General features: G+C 31.2%; 1 long non-coding RNA gene across 1 annotated transcript in view; it reads left to right on the plus strand.

Moving 5' to 3' along the window:
- LOC146996644 (uncharacterized) overlaps positions 1 to 5,747 on the plus strand; it is a 31,677-nt gene extending 25,930 nt beyond the window's left edge. Inside the window, exon 3 of the long non-coding RNA XR_015041547.1 lies at positions 3,343 to 5,747. This is a non-coding gene — a long non-coding RNA (uncharacterized LOC146996644). The remainder of the gene's footprint in view (positions 1 to 3,342) is intronic.
- Positions 5,748 to 6,000: the final 253 nt, after the last annotated feature.

Consider the following 6,000-nt stretch of genomic DNA (forward strand, 5'->3'; position numbering starts at 1 on the left):
ATAATTTTTCAGTTTTGGTAATGTAATAGTAAGCTAATGTGAAGAATCTTTGATCATGTGATTTCGTCGCATAGAACAGAGACGGATAGACACAAATATACGAAATTCAGACCCTATATGGGTCGGAAGATGAAGGTGTGCACTCCGAAGCTATGCTTTTCGAAACTGGATTTCGATTTTTTCCATTTCATATCAAAAACGACTTTTTATCCATTTTTCGTATCTTTTTATATTTTTTCGTATCATTAAAAGAATCTCCAAATTTTACAATATGCATCATCGGACAGATTTGGAAAAATAATTTTAAATGAAGATTTCACTGAATGTTTAACATAATTTTCTAATTTTATCGGTATTTCAAATATCGCTAGATTTTTTAGATTCATTTTATTGCGATAAAATTCCACAATTGAAAATTGTAGCTGTTATAAAAATCTAAAATTTCCGCAGAATATAAAATCAATTCTTAAAGCTCTTTTAAAAGAAGGTGCATAAAATATTTAATTAGGTATTTTTTGCAATATTTATAACTTGACATGACGAGGAAATGGCGTGCGAAATATATCGAATCATTATTTTATCACCATGTTGCTTTCTCTGACATATGTATTTCTCTAACAGTCATTACGTGGGTTTATTTACTTATCTCTCTTTGTTGAAAAGATTTTTTTACGAAATAATTAGGCTGATTATTAGTCCACTGCTATTTTTATATTCTGTTTCGTTACTTTTGTTATAAAAAAGGATATTTTTTTATCATTTTGTTTCTTCAATCTGTATACCCTGAGGTGTAAAACCGTATAATTTTAGTTAATTTTTTGCGGTGGAATTTCTTCGCAATTTTAACGTTTTATACACATTTTCACATCACTTCCTTTTGAAAGATACTTTTCTTAATTTTATTTCGAAAATCATATTATATTCCTTTTTAACGCATTTAAATTTCAATATCCGTTAAAGAATAAGTTTTGAAATTCCCATAGGTTATGAAACCTTACCTCAAGAATGATAAAAAATATGAAATTAACAATTTTCTAAATTTTGTTTAAATTAGCTCCTTCCTGAACTGGTCTTCGGCTGGCATTCGTCATTCGTCAGCTTAGTAATAATTGAAAGAATAGTAATAAACGAAGAAAAGTAACTTAAAATAAATTTTAAAAAAATAAACGTATTCTTCAGTTGAATTTCACTCCTTCTCAGTCAGATTTAGCACTCATATATGCTGTTTTATTTAGTTTGTTTCTGCATCGTTTGGGCAAAATTTTGATCACTTTGCGATGAAATGATTGTCTTGAAATTTTGCGGGTTTGTAGATGCTGCAACAATGCAATACTACATTTCTACTTCCTTGTGCGAAGTAAAAAGGAAGTATTGTAATCGCGAAAAGTTTCAGGCAGCATATTTGAACGAAAATATCCATTTTGACCGCAATCGAATGCAATTTAACGATGTTTTTGCGTGATATCTGTACGTAATGACAGAATAAAATACTCTTTTCCTTCAAAAAAATTATGAAACTGCTTTAAAATTAATTCTGAACAGAATTTTTCGTGGCGTCTGTACGAACGTATGTACGTACGTATCTCGCATAACTCAAAAACGAGTAGCCTCAGAACGTTGAAATTTTGTATATAGGACTGCTATAACATGTAGATGTGCACCTCGTATTTTGGTTGCAATCGGCCGCACCGAACGTATATAAATATATTTATATATATATCCACTCTGTTACCCGGCTCAGTGATCTCAGTTTCTGTACTCTTATATGTTGGTAAATTGTACACTTTTTGTTTTAAAAATGATTGAATTATGTTGTTTTTATCTTCCGGTTAAGGATTTTATGCCTTTAGTAAATCTGTGTGCAATTGTTTTAGAATTATCAGCAATTTTAAAGTTGTTTAATTGCCGCTAAGCCTTTTTTAATGGCGGCCATTGATGTTTACATTTGAAACAGGGGACTAGTGAATTTGTTGCCAATCGAGAGAAACTTAGCTTCGCAACAACAAAGATAACGCCTTCATTTATTATTGAAATCATGCTTAATCCTTTCTGGAATTTTTTCGACGAAATAAGCGTTTAAGATTTACTTCGTAATTTTTAATATAGATATTTTGAGTTTTTATGTATTTTTGCCTTCTTGCGAAGTGAGAACTGAATTAATTAAATGAGAAATACTCAATCGTCTGTGAAAAACTGTTTCTTTTTTTGTTTCGTTTGCTTAATTTCTTTTATACATCATTCTAGCTTTATTTTAGTATTTGAACAGAACATGTGGCAACGATTAAATAATTTTATTCTTTAAATGATATAAATTTTGTGCATTATGAGTTATAACATGAACGAAATATATAAGTTAACTGTTATATAATCATTGGATTAAATAACAGTTAACTTAGCTTCCGTTATAAAATTATTATATAAGTTAACTGTTATATAATTATTAATACTATTAAGTGAATCTAGCGCCAGAGTGTCGCTATGGTAAACAAATACTAGAGTGAATTTTAAAGAATGTATTTATTCCATTGTGGTTTATGCGCTGTCGGCGAAGTCGATTTAATTCAATCCAATAATTTTAAATGAAATGCAAGAAAAAATGTGTATAATTTAATATTCCAATACAAGGAAGTCATGTGGTGTACACATCAGATTTTTTTAATTTTAATTTCTTTAGTACTATAATTTTCTCTTACATACTTGCTTAGCAACTAAAATAATGATCGAAAAATTTCAAACACGCGTGTGGAATACTTTAATGAAATTTGCGCAAAGATGCAATTAAAAATGTAAAAGTATAAGAATGGTTTACTTTTAAGTTAATAACTAAACTACATAAGCAAACCCAAAGACTACAACATGAACTAAAAACATAAATAAAGTGATAAACAGGAGGATCATAAAATATAATTTTTTAAAATCCTTTCAATTTGAAAAGAAAAAGAAACACCACATTTTCCTGCTACCAATCGACGAATGCCATATTCGTGATTATAATAAATGTCGTGATTCATAATCTTTCGTCTTTTGTCACCAACGGTCTTCTTGACATGTCAATGTTGTCTTAGCAAGAAAAACAAAAACAGTCGTTTAAAGGTTTTACCAAGTACAAAATTTTATTAAATTATTTCAAATGTAACTGAGATATGTTGTTTCTGAACCAAAATACATTTTTAATGTTCGAACAAAAGTCTCTTGATATGTAAAAATTCGTTTCTGATGATTTTGGTTTCCTATATGTTTAAGCACGGTAGATTCAACCAACGTAATCAAAAATGTTATTATTGTGTACACAAATGATATAAATATTACTGCTCTTTTAACATAAATTTCTATTCTTATTAGGATGAAGGATTATAACAGCTACATAAGTATTTTTGGCTGTGTTGAAAATGCCGGTGAACGCAGTTGACTTGATCATCATTGTAAACGACTCTTCCTAACTTGAAAAACTAAATATAGAAGTCGCCTTTTGGTAAGGAACTGACCGACGACAATTTTATTTTGCAACTAAAACTCTCCTGATAAATCCAACACACAGTTCCTGACATGGAAAAGAACAAAAACCGGTTTCGTGTGAGTACCATTCTAGATCAGATTCTTTTCTTCAAAAAATCTTCCAGAAAATCTGCTCCCAACAGAGAATGCATACAAGAACAAATTTGCAGTGAAATTACTTCCCCTGGAAAAGCAAACCAAAGCACCGTTTCTCAAATAATAAGAAAAGAAAACAACGAGAGTACCTGTAGAATTAGAAGCATTTTGTCAAAAAACCAGAAACAAACGAGTGTGTATGAAGCGGTGTGGATGAAGTACCTGATTTATGAGAACGTTACTGCAGAAAAATATCGTTTCTCAAGAAATCCGGAGTGGACACCTGTTTCTCGGATGAAATGGGTAAGGAACCCAGTTTACGAAAGCGCCATTGAAAATAAAATTCTTTCTTTAAGAAACACGACACAAAGGTCTTTTTCTGAAACGGAAGAGATAATTGAGCATATTTATGAGAAAAATATGGCAGATAAATTTTTTTTTTACCAGAAATCCCAGCCGGATGCCTGATTATCCAATGAAATGGATCAGAAACCCAATTTACGAGGAGGCGATAGAAAACAAAATTCTTTTGCCGAAAAATTCGAAACAAGGGACTGTTTCTGAGATGAAACAGTTGAAAAATCCACCTTACGAGTATGAAATAATAGAAGATATACGTTTCCCAAATAAGCTTTCCCATAATACTGTTTACATCAAGGAAAGGGACGAAAACCCAGTTTGTAAATACATTACTTCACGTAAAGTTCGTTTACCAAGAATCTCAAAACAAAGGATTATTTCTAATTTAGAACGTACTGGAAAGCAGATTCATAACGGAGCTAATGTGCATAAAATCTATTTCTTCAGAAACCAAAAGCAGATCCATGATATGGCGTGGGTTGAAAACCCAATTTATGAGCCGAAGTGCAATTCCTAAGACAAGAGGAATCGAAGGCTCGGATTATAAGAATGTTATTCCAGATAACGTTCCTTCCCAGAGGAGGCTGAAGAAAGTTAAGATTACCGAGTGGATCAGAAAGCTGATTTATGAGAGCACTGTTAAAGAAAGAATTCTTTTCTCGAGAAAACTAACACAAACTACCCTTTCTATGAAGAACTGAATCAAAAATACTGGTTTTATAAAAGCTGTGTAAAAGAAAAAGCTTCTTTCCCAAAAATTTAAACAAACTTTTATTACTATTAATCAGTCAGTCTACCTTAAAAAGTTCTTTACGAAAGCATCCCTGGTCTTGGGCAAACAACTCTTGCGTGCTTTGCCGTGCTCTAATAACCTAACCATTAAATGAGCAGCAGCCAAAATATAGGCAAGCACGTTATTTACAGCAGCCTTACACGATTAACCACCCAAAACATTATGACTCATTAACGTTTCGATCCAGACTCGTGGTTCGTACGAAATTTTAAGGATGACTAAAGAGGGATTTTACGATCCGACTTTGCCAAATAATAAAGACTCTGTATCTGAAATCTTACAAGAAAAGGAAAAATTTACTTTATTTTAAAGTGCTAAATGTAAGTTCGAAATGGACGACCATGCCAAGAGAAAAAAGACTGCAAAAACACAAAATTCGTTGAATGTAATTTTTCATTTCACAAAATTCTGAAATTTTTTCACCTAATATCCAGGTACGACTATATTTCTGAGCAACGTTGCATCTTGAGTCTATCTTCAGCATTCTCATAATTATTTCAATCCAAATTTTGTGCCAACATTTATATTTGGCGACAGCTGCTGCCTTGTAAATGTATATATATATTAATCGATTGACACAAAGTAACTCGAGGGTTATCTGCTAATGAGAGGGATGCGTTCGTGGAAGGCTTTCTGGGAATATTTTGGTCTAGTATATAAAAGATCAACTTGTAAAAGTTGAGAAACTACATGAAGTAAAAATGAACTGGGTGAAAGCCCATATTGGCGTTTTAGGTAACGAGAGGGTAGACATGCTGGCCAAAGAGGCTGCTATGGGTAATATCGAGGATGTGTAATATGAATATGAGGAAGTTTCCAATGTAAATCCTCCACGACAGCATAACTTGCCTTTGGCAGACAGCCATCTTGTGCTTTGCTAAATTCAAATAAATTAACTTACTTAATTTGCTATTTTGTTTATTTCAAGTACAAATTTTAATTTTATTTCCCATTTAGTTCCGTTCAGTGTGTAACTTCACTCATATGATCATGTGCAGATTAAATGAAATTTTTTATTGTATATTTTTAATAGAATCTTTAATCTATTCCTAAATCGATTAATGAAATGCATGGAAATAGTAGCTCAATAGTTTTAAAAATATAATATATCTGAGAATATTTAAGGGAATTCTCCGAGAGTCTTAATATTTTATTCATTTTATTCTTATTAATCTTCCATTATAGTTTAATATTTTATTCTGATCATAGTTTTCCATTTTCTAACAAATAAATTTGAATCTTTTTAGCATTAGAAA

This window comes from Stegodyphus dumicola, chromosome 6, assembly GCF_044657685.1.
Source record: "Stegodyphus dumicola isolate Sdum_Otavi_A_Nest chromosome 6, ASM4465768v1".
Classification (NCBI taxonomy): domain Eukaryota; kingdom Metazoa; phylum Arthropoda; class Arachnida; order Araneae; family Eresidae; genus Stegodyphus; species Stegodyphus dumicola.